The 19,697-nt window shown below is 38.8% G+C and overlaps 1 protein-coding gene across 5 annotated transcripts in view; it reads right to left on the bottom strand.

Annotated features, from left to right (window-relative positions):
• Nucleotides 1-18,128, bottom strand: part of LOC144027527 (thyroid hormone receptor alpha) — an 81,144-nt gene extending 63,016 nt beyond the window's left edge. For 4 of the 5 annotated variants that reach the window (XR_013285481.1, XR_013285482.1, XM_077535131.1 and 1 more), the window contains exons 1-2: nucleotides 17,934-18,128; nucleotides 3,577-3,638 (exon numbers count right to left, since the gene is read on the bottom strand). The gene's annotated coding sequence lies outside the window, so the exon portion shown is untranslated. The remainder of the gene's footprint in view (nucleotides 1-3,576; nucleotides 3,639-17,933) is intronic. The other variant, XM_077535146.1, reaches the window with a different exon arrangement.
• Nucleotides 18,129-19,697: the final 1,569 nt, after the last annotated feature.

The raw sequence follows: 19,697 nt of genomic DNA, 5'->3' as shown, positions 1-19,697 counted from the left end.
TCCAGGAAAGATGTACCGGTAGGTAATATGTATTGTGTTAACTTTCCAGAGGCTTTTCTTGAGGTTCTGAGCAAAGATATCAAAAGTGTTGTGCAGTCTTTCTCTGCTTAGCCTAGTTAATGACTATTAGCAATCTTTGCATTCTAGGCCATCTCCTGCTGGGAACATTCATTTGTTTCAGCATGCCAAGTAAACAATATGTACCGCCTTTCTGTAGTATAATGTGTTCTTTTGACAGAAACAGTACTTCAGCATGACAGTGGCGAATTATTTTCCTCCCAGAAGCTACATGTTTTATTCATAAAAAAGCCAATATCCCACAGGGTCACAGAGTTCTTAAAGAGGTAAGTTTCTAACACGTGTGACCTTGTATGACTTTATGTACTGCATACCAACACACATGTATTGGCTGTATCATCGTCTATTCATCTTTAAATTTTACACAGATTAACATATGTTCAAAGAGCTTTATGGCACCTTCAATAAAGAAGCACATTGTCATTCATTTGTGTGTTTTTGTGTGTCTGCCCTGTGGCCAGCTACATTGAGGCAATTGTATGGGAATTAAAGGATTACATCATCAGCAGCATAGTTAGTGCATATTTAAAAAAAAAAAAAAAAAAAAAGTATGTAATCTCTACATTGCACTCATCATATAGTCATTCCTATCCATTCATAATCTTTTGCTACTTAATGCATTAAGTTTGTAATAAATAATACTATCGTAGCGATATTGGTCATTGTTGCATTGCTTGATACATAAAGCAAGGGTCCTCAATAAAATACAGTTGAAATATCAGATGTACACCTGCTCCCCTCCAACACCACTCCTCTATGACCTTCACTGGCTACCTGCCACCACTACACCTGGAAACCACTCAAAAACTTGGCGCCCTTCAGCCTGTGTCACTTCCTCCATTATTATGCCACCTGCCAATACCTTCCTTCTTTATCTCTCGCAAACACCCAGGACCAAACACTGTGTGTAAGGTGGCAGGATCCTTTCAGTTACCATGTTGTTACAGGCACATTTTTGAACAGACAGTAAGCACATCTCATGCTGAATCTTTTGTCATTTCTGAAAGGATGTAGAATTTAATTCTGACTGGAACCCTGATGCCTTGCCTTGCGCCATCCCCCCGCAGTCCCCTGTCCAGCACTCACACTCGTGCTCCACTTATCACTGCAGCTTTCCAGATTTGTGGCTTATTTCCAACCACTCTGTTTATTTTTCATGTGCAAGGTGCAGGTTTTCATTAATAACAGATGGGAGGAACAATCACATTGATTAAACAATTGGTCCAGGTTTGGCACCTGTGTATGCGGTCCTGCATTAAAGAATCAGCTCTGGGCGACTAATTGGGTCCAAGATGGAAATTGCATGTGCTCATGGATACCACATTGGCTACCCTAATATACAACATATACATACATACAAGAACTACACTACATATAGGACAATCATGTACATGTTACTGTTCGGAAAGTTTCAGTCACATTTTTTGGAATCTAAATCCAGCGTCTCCAGCTTGTCCAAAATGCTGCTGCTCGTCTCCTTACTGGTGCCCGTAAGAGGGAACACATAACCCCTATCCTGGCCTCTCTTCACTGGCTGCCCATGAAATTTAGAATTGTTTTCAAATCTCTCAATGGTCTTGCCCCACCTTATCTCGCCGAGCTCTTGCACCCCGACACACCTGCCCGGTGCCTCAGGTCAGCAGACCAGACACAATTGGAGGTACCGAGGGCTAAGAGGAGGCTTAGAGGAGATCGAGCCTTTGCTGTTGCCGGTCTCTCCCTTTGGAACGACCTTCCACTAAATATTAGACAATCCCGCTTTTTATCATCTTTTAAAACACATCTTAAAACACATCTTTATTCTTTGGCTTTTGGCGCACCATGAGACTTGTTCTTGGTGTTTTGTGATGTGTATGAGTTTGATGTTTAGTCTATTTATTTATGCATTTTTTATTTCCTTATTCCCTCGCCTACTTCTTATTAATTTACTGATGTAAAATGTATTTACTTGTTAAAAAAAACAAAAACTTTTTTTTTTTATTGAAACTTTGCATTTAACAATCACAGCAATAAACATCACAACTAAGTTTCCATCTTACATACATTCACAATAATGAAAACAAAAAAAACAACAATAATACATAAAACTTGTATACGCAATTCAAAATGTTTGCTTTGTTCTTGTTTTGTTACCTTATTCTTTACTGCACAACCGATATTTATGTTAACGTACAGCACTTTGTATACAGCAATTCCTGTTCTTATCGCTTTATAAATAAAATTGAGTTGAGTAAATTTCAAAAAGCAGCTGCTCTCATGTCACCATCAATATCTTACAGTTTGAATTCTTTAAGGTATGTGCAAACTAGAAATAAAGGCAAATGCCTCCGTAATCCGTTACAGGTACAATATATTAGCGTACCTAAACATGGCATTGTTTACACCGTGACATCAAACATGGCCGTAATCTATGTGTGCTAAGGATGGCTTCTTGACATGACTGTCCCTATGTCAGAAATGAAATCAAGCAGCTACAATGTGCTGTCTTTTTAGATGCTTGTACACCCCCCGGTATTGCCATGAAAGGCATCTCATTAAGTATTTTGGGTGAAATGCGCCCTAATTTTCAAGACTCCGTTGCTAACACAGGTTCGTGGGGTAGTTGAAGCAAACATTGGAAGTTGTTCTGTTTTTTTTCGGCGTCAGCTACAGGCAACATAAGCTGTTTATGTGCTTAAATAAGGTAAGATAACCAACAGCCTCTGCTGTCAACTTACTTGAGAGATATTACAGAAGTGTTTTTTTTTTTTTTTTTTTGTCTTTCGGCAGTCCATAACCCGGTTATTGACGATTACATTGACGAACAAAAACCCACTTCCAGCAATGCTAAGTCTGTCAATTTTTCCCCACCATAGCTAGTTTTCGTGTTGCAGGAAGCCCTTTGTTATTTACTACCATCGAGTTGGCACATTTGATTAGTGTCGCTACCTAAGCCTACCTCCGAGAAGTCTTTTTTTTTTTTTATTGGGTAATTTATTCTGCCTCAGAGTAGCAGTAGCTGTTTATTACAGCTTTATAAGGGTCAAATTGTGTTTGTGCTTGGAATGGGAGTGGCTGTATATAAAACACTTCTTTTCTTGCTTCCAGTTCAGGAAACACCTAGCATCTTGAGCCCCATCCACTGTTACTCACGCAAAAAAAAAAAAAAAATGCTTGGTAGACAAATGGTCAGTGACAGGCTTCAATCTAGTGTGCCGTTTAAAATTTTCAGTGTGTATGCACACTTGCGCACTACTTGACTTCATTGGAATCACGGGTGAGTTTAAGCTTATCCCGCTGACGATGTGTGAGATGGGCTACACCCTGTCCTAGAGGCTCGTCAATTGCAGGGCAAATACCACACTGACACCTGTGGACAATTTAGAGTCTGCAGTTCGAATGAAATGTTGAATGAATGTTTTTGGAATGTGGGAAGGATCCAGAGCGCCAAGAGAAAACCCACATACTGCTCTTGTTTAGTTCATCTTAAACACACTTGAAAATGCACAGTGAACTAACCTGGTTCTGTGAGAGGCAGGTTTCCTCACTGACACACATATTGCACAAACAAACAGCATATTCTGTAAAAGGAAAAAAAAGAAGAAACATCCTTAGAAATAGTTGTACATTTTTTAACAGTGATTGCAATTCATAAGATATTGTAGGTTAAAATTGGCATCTTATTCCCTGAATTTTAGTTTAAATCGATTAAACGTCCGAATTTGATCGTACGGGGTGGGACGCCATGTACCTGGTCACGTGATTGTGATGATGCATCCCGTGTGTAACCAGAAGCCATCTTCGCTCATTTTAATGGAAATTTACTTACATAATGTGCAAGAAAAAGATGTCTTTGATCTCAAATACTGCGCCAATTCTGTTCAGAGTAAAGTCCTCAACACGTACGGTTTCATGTCATTCCATGTGGGGGTGGGGCGGTGGGGGGTGGCCGCTCCTAATTTGGACTAAAGCAGGCTTAGCACACGGCATGTAGCAGAGTGAAAAGTCACCCGGATGTTTAACATCCACTTGACTCGCCGGGGCCGAATCTGCCAGTTTTTAGTGTCCTCCGTGGCTGTACTGCTTTTGAAGAAGTCCTTTTTTGTTGTAAGGCGAAATTCCAGTTTTGATGTCCGCCGTGGGACGCGATCATTCCTCGTGAGTTCAATCCTGCCACTGGTGTCCATGTCATTCAATGTGTATTTTACGCATGCGATACATCACGATGATCGTGACTGTCCAAAATGCCGATACAGTACTAAACGTAAAAATATTCATAAAAAAGTGCTATAAAATCATAATTGCTCAACATAAATTGGCATTTTTTTTCAGGGAAGAGTTGAAATGATCAATTTCACAGAATAGCTGGTTAGTTTTTCATAACTCTCGTGTTCCTTTAAAGTCTGCCCTTCAATTCCATTGTAGTTGTTTCCGTTTAAATCCAATGTGGTGGCATGCAGAGCCCAAATCATGAAAATTGTAAATTGTGTCGTTGTCCAACTATTTTGGGCCTAACTGTATGTTTGAGTTGCCAGTATTTTGTTGAATTGTCTTACTTAACTGCCAAATCTCTCTCTCTCTCTCTCTCTCTCTCTCTCTCTCTCTCTCTCTCTCTCTCTCTCTCTCTCTCTCTCTCTCTCTCTCTCTCTCTCTCTCTCTCTCTCTCTCTCTCAATTTTTGTGACATCCTTGTTAATGCCTCCAAAGAAACTGCCATGCTCACCAAAATAAATTAATAGAAGTTTTAAAAAAAAGTAAATAATAAAGGCTTCAGGAACACGAAAGGAACATGAACAAAAAATAATAATGAACAAAAAATAATAATGAACAAAAAATAATAATAATAAAAAAAGCACAAACATCTTTACCAGCTAAAAATACACAAAGTGCATCTTCTCTCTGTTCAACATTCAACAAGGAAACTGAGTAATTCAGAACAGAATTAATTGCAGCGTCCATTCGTCCATGTTAGGTTTGTTTGCCCCGGCGTCGGTGCTGGATTTTTCGTCACAGCTGCACATCATGGCCCAAACACAATGTCGCTCTGTGATTGGTCCGATCGGTGGAAATCAACAGGCTCGGTATAAGTTGTATTCTCCGGAGTTTGTGAACTCACAAATACCGGGCAAATTAATCTTGCAGAGCAAGGTTACCATTTGACACCTTTTCGCTAAAACACGAACCCAGTCAATCCAAAATCTAAAGAGTGCCATGGCCCAATTTGAAAGTTGAAAATCCTCTCAAGTCTCTGAAGACAACCCACCATCAAAAGCTAATCATTATGTATAAGCTCTGCCTGCTGAGAATCATTACCCATATATTATACAGTAGTTTCTGGAAATAGAAAAGAACAGACAGCGTCCTTGTTTTCCTTGATAATCTAAAATTAGTTTGAATTAAATGGGAAAATAGTAAGAAATCTGATTGCTCAGACTCCACATTAGGTAAAAATCACATGGCTCAGATTTCCTGGACAACTATGACCTTGTAGGTTTAGCAAATCCTGGACAACTTTGATCCTGTAAGCTTAGCAAAAAAATAATAATAATAAAAAAAATAAAATAAAATAAAACATAAATGACTAAACAAACATCAGATTTATACTCCACTACTGCAACATAGTCTATTCCTGGGCTAGGCAACCTGGTCCTTGAGAGATGCAGTCCTGTGTGTTTTAGATGTCTCCCTCCTCCAACACAGGTGATTCATAGCTTGCATAATATCTGTGATGCATTGTCATTGTCAAGAAATGCCATGTCACATGTATAAATGATACAAGAATTTACTGGTTACTGGTTACTGGTTAGAAAGAAAAAATGTCATGGTTTTAATTCACATGAAAATGTGCCAATAGTCATCTTCAACAGCACTCAGGTGATGTTTGACGTAGCATCTTTTACTCAAGGGAGTGTAAACGTAAAATAGGGCTTTTATTTGAAATGCTGCAATATTCTGAAACATGCCAAGTAAAGACAGCTGTTATGCAACTTGCAGAAACCACTCTAGACACTACAACCGTCCACATATAAAGGATGTATTCTTTATTCGTTTCCCGAAGCCGAAAATTCATAAATGTGAACGGGGATCAATTTGTGCGGACGTCCAAAAGAGCAGTTTAACGCCAGCGAAGTGAAGCCTTTCACCTTCATAATATGTAGTAAACATTTTGTTATACGTAATAAATATTACATTTTATTCTGTAATATTTCCCGCATGTGCTCTTCTCTTCACATAAGCATGAGAACATAGTTGGTAATGGGAATTCAAATGAAACTTGTTTGGGTGTGGTGTCACACTTACTTTTACACAAAGTCAATAATTAACGTTGTTTAAAAATGTCTTCAAGAGCAACTGTATGTCATAATTTATGGTTGCTGTGTAATGGCGGAATCCCAGGTCGGGGAAGAAGAAGAAGAAGAAAAAAAATAAAAAATAAAATAAATAACCTTCACCAATATCTGACATCTGTGTACGGCAGCACTAAAACAAGTGAAATACATTACAACTGTTTGTAAATCACTCCAAGAGCTCTCTGAATGTCATAAGTCAAAAATTCTTTACAGAGTACTTTCATTGGTCTATTAAACACAGTGGTGGTCAAAATAAGTTCTGGTCGACCAAATTCCACATATATCGGGTCAGCTGCAGATAATTTCTTTTATGTATTTAATTAACACTGACAAGCATTTTATTTTTTCCACAGTGATCTTGAAATGAATGAATATGTGTCACTTTTGAAGTACAGTACAGTACAGTACAGTACAGTACAGTACAGTACAGTATAGACAGACAGACAGACAGACAGACAGACAGACAGACAGACAGACAGATATTTTGCATGTGCTTGCGGGATATGTTGGATTTGTGGACAGGCGCAGCCGTTTGGAAATAACATGAAGCAGCAGCTAATGGCGCTAAGCTAACGGCGCTAAGCTAACACCCCAGCAAGCTAGCAACAACAACAAGATTAAAGCCATTAACGCCAAAGTTATGGCATTTATAGCGCTAGACAACCAGCCTTTTTCTGGAGATGACCGGGTTTTTGCAAGTTAATAGCACATTTGGAGGCGAGCCATGTTACAGCCACCCAAGCTGTCACCTCTTCTAGTATGCGTCCCTCCCCGCCTGTATAATGATGTCACTGATATTCGGCTGCAGCTTGATGACAAGAACAGACTTCACTAAATGTAAGTTTCACTGCAGTAGGTGCGTAGGGGTTTTCAAGTATGCGTGTCATAAGTTATTTTATTTTTAACTTGTAAGTTTTCAAAGAAATCTCTACTATGCCCAGTGCAGTCAAAACAGTAATACTGATGATCAAGCCAAGCAGTTAAATAACTAACGTCAGTTACTGTCGGCCATAACCAAGCCACAACACACCACGCTAATGTGCGTAGCTTATTTAATTATGAATTTATTTATGTTTTGTTTTTGTTTTTTTAAGTCTGTGTTGCCTTCAGGGCCCGTCCAGACCATAGGAAACTACATAACCAGCCACACACCCACAAAGGTTGCTGTAATACTTGTAATTCTGTAAACCTGTATGCACTTTTGTCTATTTATTTGATTTCCTTTTGTTTTGTTTTTTTTACAAATGTCAATGCATATAATTTTACCTACCGTTCACCTACCTCATCCTCATGCACTATTGCACTTAGGGTTGAATAAATGCATACCTTTTGCATAATGCATACATACATGAATGTTTTGTTTTGTTTTTCCAGATAAACCAGTTGTAGTTCTATATTAATTTTTAAAGTAACTTATTTTGTATAATTATTTGTTAGCCATTTCATAGAGAAAATACACATTTGAAAGAGACAAATTTGTTTACTGTAATAATTAGCGCAACTAAAACATCACAAATCGCAAATTATATGAAGACTATATTAAATATAAAAACAAATTTATCGGTTATCGGTATTGGCCATACAAAGCAGGAAATTATCGGTTATCATATCGGTGGAAATTTTTTATATCGTGGATCACTAACGAATGGTGAAGGTGTAATGGAAAAGTCAGTTACAGATACATTTACCATTCGCACAGGTGTAGAATAAAACAAACTACTGCAAAAACAAAGAAATCAACTCTGACATGAGTTGATAACTTAGCCCACTCTACCAGCTGAGCCACAACCATCCCAATATTTAAAACCCAAAACTACAAACTTCAAGTTTTCCCCTTCAACATGGGCCAGTCTACAAAAGAGATCCTCCAGTGTTTGTTTCACTCAGTGCACGAGAAAGAGCTGAGAGTTGTGGCATGGCTGCTTCACCATGACAACATGCCTGCTCGGTGCTCACAATGCACTGGGCATCCAACAGTTTCAACATCGCTGGGATGACTGGAATACAAACTTTCAGAAAAAATAGCTGTCTCGCTCTCTACAAAATGGACAGGAAACACGTTTGCTTGTTGAATGATTGGTAAATTTTAAATAATATAAGATCTAGAGACTATTTACATGTTTTGGAAGATACTGCTTTTTAGGGCGGCTCAGCCAAGTTCAGCAGCTAACTCTTGTATTTATCACATTAATTAACTGAGGCAATTTGATTTTTTTGCTCATTTTTTCTCCCCTCAGTGTGTCTATTATTTGTTTCACTCCTATGCACACCTGACCTATGGGGTGTGTTATGCATTTACTTGCAATGTGTTTCAAGTGGATGACACACCTCATAGTTCTATAATTAAACTAAATTACTCTTACTCCCTTTTACTCTTATATGAATAAATTGGAATGCGACATATGCCCAAAAAATTTTTTTCATCTAATTTAAATCTCTCTGTCCAGACTTAATTTTTCCTCAATTAAAGGGGCATGATGCAACTTAAGACTCAAATTGGAGTGTTAAAATAACCATATTTTTCACCCGAACGCTTTAAAAATTTTATAATGGACAGAAGGCACTACTGTGGCACAATGACTGTTGCCCCTATTTTCCTGTAAAGTGAAATAATGGTGGAGCGGTCGGGCCAGAAACTTTAACTTTTGCTCTGAGCATGACGTCATGCGCGTTCAAGCTATTAGTCGCTATTGTCCCATAGGTGTGTGCCAAAAAAATCGATTCATAAATTAATCGAGATTCTCATTTATTAATTGAATCGATATTTAATATCCAAAAATCGATTTTCTTTAAATTAGAAATGAAGAAGAAGGGGAAAAGGCTGTTGTAGCCCACATGCTGTTTTTGTGGAAAAAGGCACTTACAATACAAAATTAATAAATGTTTAAACAAAAAAATAATAATTGCCTGGTGAATGCCTGAGTGCTGAGATGTGGCATGCTTAAAACAACTGTAAGTGTCCAGCAAAGCCGACTTGATTCGATACTGTGAGTCTGTGTCAATTCTCAGTTATCCAATTCATGGTAATATGCAAAGGCTGAATCAAGACACTTGGAATTCTCTTGGCTGATGAAGACATGCAATCCAAAATGTTTTTTCAGTTCTAAATTGTAGGTGTGGAGTCCTATTTCTGTCTTAGTGGGTGTCCCATGTGGGTGGTCACAATAGCAATCTTTTCTCTACATTTATTAAACAGTGGCAGCCTGCCGCTCCGATATCTTAGCCCGCCATTCCTACAAATGTATTTTATTTCTTTTTTTTTCTTTCTTTTTTTGTTCGTGTGTCGAGACTGTCAGCAATACTATTCAAAGCTAATGCTGCATTTGACGATCGGAAGTCAGATTTATCAGAGTTGTTTTTTCCCAGTTCCGACCAGAAAGCATTTGAACTGAAAGTAAACCAAAATGGCGGACAGTGATAAATTGTTTTTTATTTTGGTCCTCAAAACCCATTTTGACCTCCAGCAAACTTGCCTTCTCATAATGTTGCTTCATTTATTGTTTTTTTAAATCTTATTTCATAAGCATTTTATACAGTTCAGTAGTTCACTAGGAGATACTTCAGTAGGAGATAGCAGCATACTGTCACGTACGTTGTGTTACGTGAAGTTATGTTGAATATTTATGAATGAAGAAAGCTATCTAGTAGGGGTGTAACAAAAAAACGATTCGAACCGGAAATCCGGTTTTAAGGTTAACGATGCGAGTGGCCCGGCACACGGACTAAAGTATCGGTCTAAAAATAGCTTAAACCGGCCGATGGTCCGGTCAAGATGTTATAAATTGGTTTTATGTTGCTGATATATGGAATCTTATAAAACAACCAAAACAGTCCAGTTGCGATCGATTCAACGCCATGAGAATGAAATGTCCTGGATGAATGAGAATATTATTCACAAGCGAGCCATTGACTGCATTTCCTTGACTCCTTCCTTGACGTGAAACTTCACCTGTTTGTGTGTGGGTGAAAAAAGAAAGAATGCAGCATAAAACAGGAACAATTGTTCATGCTAATGTATCCATGATGGAATACACAGCCAGTGGTGAAGCCAATTTCAAAATAAAATCTTTCCAAATGCATACAGTCTTCCCTCGCTATAACGCGGTCTCGCTGTATCGCGTATTTTTTTTTTAAGTGCAATTTTGCATATTTTTTTACAGTAATATACCCATTTTATAAAATTTATGAAGGTTTGAACATTGTCAAAGTTTGAACAAGAGAGAAATGTGAGAACATGTAAATGCCTCAATGAGAAAAGTGTATAAATTGTGCGGTCGGTGGATTTTAGAGCCATTTATAAGATTTTATAAAACATTTATAAGAGTTGTAAAACATAAAGCTAACTACTTCGCGGATTTCATTTATTGCTGGTATTTTTTGGAACCTAACCCCAGCGGAAAACGAGGGAACACTGTACACGCTGAAATTCGTGCCCTGGTCGCTTGTATTTTGAAGTTGTTTACAGCAGCGTGTCACAGCGTGACTGTTTTTTTTTTTTTGAGTCACTAGTTGTGGTGCCTTCCAAACTTTTGACACTAACGTCACATCAGTAACACAACATCATCCTTGAATCAAGTTCAATCGCTCTTTAAGGATGTTAAAAAAAATACTTAATAACGCCGACATTGTATAATACGGTGGCTGTTGCCAACATTCAGTGCCAGCTGCAACATTAGAATGTTGGCCGCTTGTTGCTAGCTAGCCGCTAAAAAAGCAAGATGGTGAGAGCTATCGGTATATTTATCACAGGTAGTTTGAGCGACAAAAATGACTCAGCGCACATCGATGTTGACAGCCTGATGCAGGCCGTTCACTTTTGAACAAACTAGGCTGATTCAATGTGTCGATGTGCTGTTTAAGCCAGCAAAATTGCTACTGATGTCCCTTTGTCGATCAAAATTAAATCTATGGGAAGAGATTTATTTTGATTTGATTTAATTTATTTATTTCATGCTTTAAAGAAAATAAATTCAAGGCGGCAGAAAGACATCAAACTTGTAACTACAGTTAAGGCACACTTACAGAGGAGAATTTTACAAAATTGTAAAAATTAATTCAAAATCATAATTTCTTGTTGCCTTTCAATATTACATATATTTTTAGTAATTGAGCTTTAATAAATTTCTTACAAATACGAGTGGACAGATAATCTATAGCAGACAGATTCATCTAAAACTCTCAGGAAAAAACCCTCCAGGATATTAGTCAATAGCAGTAAACAACAACCTTGTTTCACGGATATTAGAGAATAAACGACAATCCTTTTTGATATCCCCAAATGAATTATCAATCAATCAATTGTCAAAATTGTTAATCTCTATAACTAGAGACAATTCAGAGAAATCATTTTTGGGCTCAGTAGCACAGAATTACTTAAAATGTACTTGGCACTCGAGGGGGGGAAAAAAAATGTTGGCCAGCAGATCAGGATGCCAACAAATTAGGGGATCATATTAAGAACGGGTACAGAAGGGAAAAAAGCTTTTTAAGGGTGATTTTTTTATTTTTATTTTTATTTTTTTATTTTTTTTTGGGGGGGGAGTATTATGCACGAGTGTGTAATAACTATAAATGTGATTTTATGCTACCTTTTACAACTTTTACAAGTTAATATGTTCACAATATAGAAGTCAATCAGTCAAATGTAATTTGTGTACACTTTCACGGTTTCCCGTAACGTCCGTTCCCGCTGCTGAAAAAAAAATCCTTGAGGAAACAGTGCAATAGCGTGTTTTTTTTTCCTGGCAAAGGATGATAGGTGAAGCGTCTTCAACAAACACAAAAAGTCCAGTGGCCTTGATTAAACATTTGCAAAGTAGTCATTAATGTACCATCATCAAGACATGGTGCATGATTTATGAATACTGTGTACAACACCTTCCTTATGTGTTTCAATCACACTGCAGAAGGGTAAAAAGTATATTTTGCTAACTTGGCAAACTGGATAGATAATTGTGAGCCCCACCTGCATACTGTCTCCACCTTTGTGAAGTAAGCAAGCAGCAGTGGAGCCTGCCGAGACTGTTATGTAACTAATTTCTCTCAGAAGGAGGAAGGTGGGGAGGAGACTGGTTTGCTTTCCTGTCTCCTCCCCTTTTCTCCACAACTCCCCTCCACAAACACCCTCTGTACATTAAGCATTAACCTGAGAAACCAGAACGCAGCCTTGCAGCAATAAGCTGTATGGAAACACTGCGAGCAGCAGGGCGGAGGGGGCAGGGGGTGGAGGGTTTGGTTAGCAATGTACGTCAAAGGAGGTCATGTCTGACTGCTGGCATGCAAAGCCGAGATTAGAGCTTTCGATGTAAACATACAACCGTACTGCAAGTACTTTCAAACAGCTCTGGCATGTTTTCATTAATTCAACCATTGTTCTGTTTTTCAATGGAATAATAATAAATAAAAAGGAACAATTGAAAATGGTGAAATCCTATGTAGCGGATATTTGTTCTGTGTCATTTCATTTGCATGAATTCTGAGTAAATAATTTTCACCTTTTCAGATAATTTATTAAAACCAACCATCTTACAAATGACATTAATATAAATCAAATATAAGCGGCTGGTATGTGTTACTATTTATACTTCAACATGCTATAAGTCATTTTATACTGTTAGTTGGCCTCTATACTATGTGGTGATAATGTTCAGTTTCGAATGTAGTTAAGTTACACCTCAATGCTGTACTGTATTTATCGATAGTTATCCACCATGCATATTGCAAATATTGGTTTCAATTTGATCTGTACATCATTTGATGTCTACCTTTGAGAGAAAATGCCATATCCATAATAAATGTTTCTTGCAGCCTGCACATCACCACTGTACTGCAGTGCCCCCTGTGGTCACTAGGATGAATTAAACGACAGCAATGGTCCTTTTGCTTACATTGTGTACTTCATGCTGTTTAACACATGCATGATTCATATCAGGTCTGCAAGCAACTCATTTTTTAATTACTACGTGATTTAGCAAGGAAAACGAGTCAGTAAATCCTCACCAAGAAATGTCCATGTTTGTATTATTATCGTATTATTAACACTTACCTATCAGATTGAGTTGTCTTCCCACGTTCATGTTTTTTTGTTTGTTTGTTTTTTATCCCTGCGGTACCGAAAATGGTATAGAGTATCGAGCATTTTCCTGGCTATCGATATCGACATGTCAGTATCGTTACAACTGCTCACAACCAACACAGCATCACTAAAACCCACTGATTGGACCGCTCACAGGTTAATCCAGGCCACATTAAAAACAAAAAAACAAAAAATGTAGGGATGGGTTAGTACTTATAACAGTTATCAGTATCGGGCTGATATTAGTCATCAAGGTAATGGTAATCGCGACGGCGAATCGCCCTCTTATGGCCGTTTTATGATCAGGAACTAGAAATGAGAAATTACAAGAACAGAAAATTGCCATTCATTTCATCCATCCATCCATCCATCCATTTTCTTAACCACTTACTCCTCACAAGGGTTACGGGGGTGCTGGAGCCTATCCCAGCCGGCTTCGGGCAGTAGATGTTGCCAGCCAATTGCAGGGCACACAGAGACGAACAACCACTCACACTCACGCTCACACTCACAAGCACACCGAGGGACAATTCGGAGCGCCCAATTAACCTGCCATGCATGTCTTTAGAATGTGGGAGGAGACCGGAGTGCCCGGAGAAGACCCACGCAGGCATGGGGAGAACATGCAAACTCCACCCAGGAAGACCGGAGCCTGGACTTGATCTTGTGTCCTCAGCACTGGGAGGCAGACGTGCTAACCACTCCTCCACTGTGCCGCCGCCATTCATTTCATGCAATTTTAATGCTATATTGGGATTTATAGGTCTTTCTATGTGTCCATTGTTTGTTTTTTGGGAAATTTTATGTATCAAAAGTACTATCTCAAATCTAAAACTAAAATCGACCATAGAGAATTATCGTAGTAGAATTAAAAATAATTAAACACATTATCAAAGCCATCTTTCAAACAACATTAGGGTCTTTTGTATCCATATGGTCTCACAGATTTTAAAGACTCTAAATGAGGTAAGCCTATTATTAATAACAGCTCTCAGTATTTATCGGAGTGGTGCAAGGCGGACCCGGCGGCATGGGCGTGCTTTAGGGGGCTGTGCCTGCCCTGGCAGTCAGCTATGCCCACCCTGGGTTGGAAGCTGGTTTGAGAGAACTCGGCAATCTGTTTTTCCTGTCAGTCACATACACTTGTGTTGCTTCGGCTTCAAGTACAGCATGGCTTGCCAACCAACCATATACTTCCTTTCAAGTTGGGCTTTGATTGACAGCTAAAGCTAGCCAATGACAATCGGGGTACACGGTGGGCGGTCACACGCATGTCCTCTGACACACAAATCTACTTCCTGGTTAGCCAGCGTGCGCTTGCCCGCCGGCCGAATAACCGCCCACATCATATTTATGTAGCAAGCGGCGTCTGCGGCTGCCTTTTTGTGGATTTAAAAAAATGATGCAAAGCGACATATTCTAATGGGGGCCACAAAACTTCAAACTACTACGCAGACTGAAACAGGTGACATCATTGGAATTCCTTTGAGCTCTCACGTTACAACATGCCTAGATGAGTGGTAAACTTATTGTAATCCGTCAAGGCACACACACATGCATGGACAACATTGTCGAACAACACACACAGTGATGCGGTTAAACAGACCCACACATGCACGCAGGCACAACAACAACAACTTATGTTGCAGGATAAAATTATTTATCACATTGCATAAGCGGTCAAGAAAATGGATAGAGGGATGGATGAAAAAGGAAAAAGTTCATGACCAAATTCTTATAAACAATGCACTTTAGACATGATCCTTTTAGATTAATATTTTGCTCAGTTTTCTTTTAGCCCTATCAGTCCTGCAGTTGAGGCAAGTCAAATGAAATTACACAAAATAAAATTAATTAGTATCATAATTAGTAGGGGTGTGAATTGCCTAGTACCTGACGATTCGATTCGTATCACGATTCACAGGTCACGATTCGATTCGATACCGATTAATCCCGATACGAATTTATAAGTCGATTGTTGCGATTTTTTTTTCATTCAAATTTAGAAAATACTAATCAGTAAGCTTGTAGAGTGTAAGATTTATATGAAAATGTATTATTTATTTATCTGAAATTTCAGTCTTATAGAGGTTGTAATCTGTTTCATGTTTGAACAGCATTAAAATAAAATATTAAGGCTTAATGTTCCATTCATATAACATTCTTCCATGCTCAAGGTGTGAATCCTAAAAAAAAAAAAAAAAAATAGATTCTGCCGATTATTGAATCGATTCGAGAATCGTGCGATGTAGTATCGCGATATATCGCCGAATCGATTTTTTTTAACACCCCTAATAATTAGGTAAGTATATAAGTAAATAAAATTAATATTAATACATTAATAACGAGAAATGGGGAAGTGGATACTTGTAAGTAAATAAATTAGCAATAAAATAACAAAATACAGCATGTAGGTTAGATACCTCACGATACAATACGATATATGATATAAGGCTCACGATAACGATTATCGCACGATATGACGATACCGCGATTATCGATATATTGGTCAGGTAATAAATCCACAATAAAACTACTCAAGACATAAACTGATGTTTTTTCAATGAGGAAATTGTTTTTGTACCATCACTGATACACAATATTAAAACTGGTGTCGTCTTCAGTGAGTACTTTAGTGTATTTTTTTTTAAACAAATACAAATGTCTTTTAATAGAGACAACTTTCTGTGAACAAATTTGTGTCTTTTTTTAAACACTATTGTCATGCAACATGTCAGTCAGTTACACAGTCAATTGTTTCATTTTATAAACTGACACATTTTTTGTGTAACATTGCAAAAGTAAATAAATAAAATTACTTAAATATTGAATCCAATTAAATCAATATTACTCTTCCTCAGAAATTGTGTGCTTCAAAAAGTCAAAACATAAAATGTTTTAAAATGTTAAAATTGAAGATATAATAGACATTTTTCATAGAAACATATGCAAAACAGAGTCAGTTGCTAGACCGATAAATATCTTACACCAAGTAAGCTCATGAGTCTTCTTCGCCTGAAGACTTCCATACATTTCCCCGCCACTCTTATGAGGTGCTCCCCCTAGCGGCCTGCCAAGTAATTGCTCAATAAATAATGAATAATGGAGCCGTTATAGTGGCTGTCTGTATATTAACTACAAATATTGCGATACTTGCGTAGGTGTATCGATAATCTATCGGGAAACCAAGTATCACGATTTATCACGATATCGATATATTGTCACACTCCTAACGCAGACGCCATAAAACACTGAAACGATGCAAAGTCTCATGCTGATTCGAAGACGAAAGAATAGGGATGTCTGACAAAAACCACAAGCTATGAAATTTTGTCAGTATCGTACAGCCTTATATCCAACCATCAAAGGAAGACAACTGCTCGCCACTCTCAGAAAAAGGGGCTGGGTCACAGAGTCAGATTCCTTTGGACATAGTTGTCGACAATATAGAAAAGGTGTTCAAATTTGTTGCTAATGAACTTTTGAGTTGAATAAATGCACCATTGTTTTTCGTTTGTCTTTTAGATTTCATGATGAACTGCAACTTTTAAGTGACAGAAAATATTTCTGAGCACTTTTGCAGTTGTCACAGCGCCACTGTTCAGCCTGAAGAAAATTTGATTTAGGTTGAAGAAGTGTGGGGAAAAAATGTCACGACCCCTGTAATTTCTTTCTGCAGACGGGCCTGGTGCAATGGACAAGTTGCCATAATGTTTGTCAGTTGTGTATAGTATGCACTGTACTGGGTTTGGCAGAACAAAGTGGACAGCATTAAATTACAGTATATCAAGTGTTGTTCCCACTCTACAACACTTGTGTATTACTGTTCTATGACCATTTACACACAAATGGCAAACTATCTATAATGTTGCCCAATGGAAGAAAAACACAGGTTACTTTTGTGACACTGTCAACAAATCAGCCTAGAAATGTAGACTTGGACTGCATTACATTGCACCGATGTACTGGTGAGATACACCACGTCCCATCTTCCATAAAGGCAACGCGTTCAGCCATTTTTAAGGCAAATCACCAATTTCACACCTATCTTCCTAAAAACACCGTCTTCTTTGTACCCATGCCGGTGTCAAGGCATTTCAACGCACATGAAGAAGCACAAAGTAGGAAAGGGGAATGAGTTCATGGAGCCTACGCAGTCCAGGCTTGTATACATTCACGTTTATAGGTCATGTTACCGTAGAGGGGAAGGGCAGGCCGGCCCGGGTTGACATAAGGACAGCGCTCACCTTGCACCGTGGTCCTATGTAAGCACCGCGGCCGTCACTTAAATGTTCTCTACAAGGTGGACTCCACGTAAGACCAACACTCAGATCTGTGTAACCGCCTCCAGAACCTTCTACAATTCGGCGACGCCGACGAGGTAATGCCGGCTAAAAGGCAGCGAGAAACACGGAACAAATAGGTGGTGACAGCTAATGCAGGAGCATTTACCGTCTCAAAAAGGCGTCCAAGCTTCTCCCAGCTGGCCCACTTCCCTTCGCGGACTGGCGTCGTGTGTGCCCGCAACTGTCAAAGCCACTGCCAGTATCCGTGTATGCGCGCTGCGTCCTCCTCCATGCCTGTTGTCATTGCGGCCGAATGCGGGTCAGGACAGAGCACGGTTGCCTCGGCTGTGCTCCGTGGATGTTTTCGTCACGAGGCTCACGGCTGCTCTCTAGCGGTGGAGCGAGGAGGAATGCCGGCTGATTTAAAGAGACATGAGACTACATTTTGCCCAGCAACGGCAATTACAAAACTGGGCCAGGGGCGGGCAAACTTTTGTGCTCACTGATCAAAGTGTTTTAGTTTTTTTAATTAATCTGACAGATGGGCTAAGAAAAAGTATTGTATATGTACAGTGGTTAGAAATAGCAAAGGCTACAGTTTGCATTTTTTTTTTTTTCACTAATCCCTTTAACTACCGGTATAACCTTGACAGTGGTATGTATAAAGTATTAGAAATATTAACTGTGAAAGGGGGGGAAAAAATCTCTCTCAGGCCCATCTTGTAGGCTACATCTAATTTGGTCTTTGATAAACCACCACACCTGGTGATAAACAATCAGGTACAGGAAATGCGACCAATGAGGCATCAATCATTAGCATCATGCTCACTTGCATCCTTGGCTTCACTACCTCTGCTGAGACCATCCTGGAATATCTATCTCTAGTTACCAGCGAGCTGAAAAGAAGGAATTGGAATCTTGAGGAAAAAACAAGGGTTAACATAGCAACTGCCTTTCATGGGTGAGGTGAAACAGGTGACAGAAAGGATTCAGAATGGACATGGACTTTGATTTTTGTGTGATTGTACATTTAAAAAAATATATATATATTAAAAGACCACATTTATTGTTAGACTAATCTTGTAATGATTACGTTTTGCTACTAACACACCAATATGTTTATTTTGTGTGCTGTAACATGTGGAAAGCTGCCTTTCTGCCTCTCGTTGCCAAGGAATACCAAACTGTTTATGAGGGAAAAAATGATTTTGGCCGACAAATTTTGCGTAGCAACAAATGGTTGTGAAAAATCTGAACCAGAATTAGCAAATGTCATGTTTTGTTATGGATCACCAATGACTATTCCACTGGAAGTAAAATCGGAATGAAATTATATCAGAGTGTGAACGAGTTAATTGCACACTGGCTGTAAACCACAACTACCGAATTATCCTCATCGAGCTTGCATGTTTTTGGGGTGTCTACTCCAACTTCTTCCCACACCCCACAAACATGCATGATGGGTTCAATAAAAACTCTAAATTGGCCATTTACAGTATGGTATGTGTGAATGGTTGTTTGTCGATGTTCAATACAACAACAACCAGTCCAGGGTGCACCCCTCCCTCTCACCTTTCGTCAGCTGGGATGGGCTTCAGCTTTGCAGCTTACCTGTGACTTTAGTGAGGACAAGCAGTTGTACAGAAGATGGATTGTTACTTTGGCCACAACAAATAGCATGTTGTTTGAAATGTGTTCGTTACCAGGATCACACAAAATATGACACATTATCATTTTTTGCTTGTTTGCATCACAAACAAATGGTAGAGTCGTGTCTGGGTTTCCGTATTCTGCCTGTGCTTGAGTGACGGGTCATCAAGGACTTGACTTCCCCCAAAACTTGGCCTATTTCAGCTGGAACAGATTCCCATCAGGGCTGGACTGGCCAGCTGGCATACAGGGCAGATGCCCGGTGGGTCGGTGTCTTTTG

This window comes from Festucalex cinctus, chromosome 1 (assembly GCF_051991245.1).
Source record: "Festucalex cinctus isolate MCC-2025b chromosome 1, RoL_Fcin_1.0, whole genome shotgun sequence".
NCBI classification, from domain to species: Eukaryota; Metazoa; Chordata; class Actinopteri; order Syngnathiformes; family Syngnathidae; genus Festucalex; species Festucalex cinctus.
This window is presented reverse-complemented; position numbering and strand designations above follow the sequence as displayed.